The following is a 611-nucleotide window of genomic DNA, read 5'->3' on the forward strand; positions in this document are numbered from 1 at the left end:
GAAGAATTATTTAAATCGAGCAATGATAGTCATTCGTTTATCGATTATCATATTTCGATAGTTTTAAACGTTGTTGTTACATCGTACTATGTAATTATTTCGAGATAGAATGGAAAAGATCCCACGAATCGTATGAAAAATAATTTATACTACGATTTTGAATACGAAAATACTTAATTACTTAAATCGGGCAACGATAGTCATTCGTTTATCGATTATGTCACATTTCGACGATTCTGATCGTTGTTGTTACGTCGTAAATTATTTTAAGATAGAATGAAAAAGATCCCACGAATACGAAAAATAAATAAAAAATCTCTCACGAAGAATCTTCGTGATCGAAAAAGCAACCGAAGTGAATAATAAAGAATAACAAAAATTATTATATTATTATTATACAAGCTTCTAAAATGATAAATTTAAAAAGAGAAAAGAACACACACATCTCGTTAAGATGCAAAAACATATTACGTCAAAATCGAAAAAGGAAAGATGCACCGTTACCCCCCTGAAATATCGAGATAAAACTCGGGGATCGAATAAACGTAACGGTAATCTCCCTTAAATACAGAGAGAGAGAGAGAGAGAGAGAGAGAGAGAGAGAGAGAGAG

The sequence above is a fragment of the Apis dorsata genome, unplaced genomic scaffold, assembly GCF_000469605.1.
Source record: "Apis dorsata unplaced genomic scaffold, Apis dorsata 1.3 scaffold_77, whole genome shotgun sequence".
In the NCBI taxonomy this organism is placed as follows: Eukaryota; Metazoa; Arthropoda; class Insecta; order Hymenoptera; family Apidae; genus Apis; species Apis dorsata.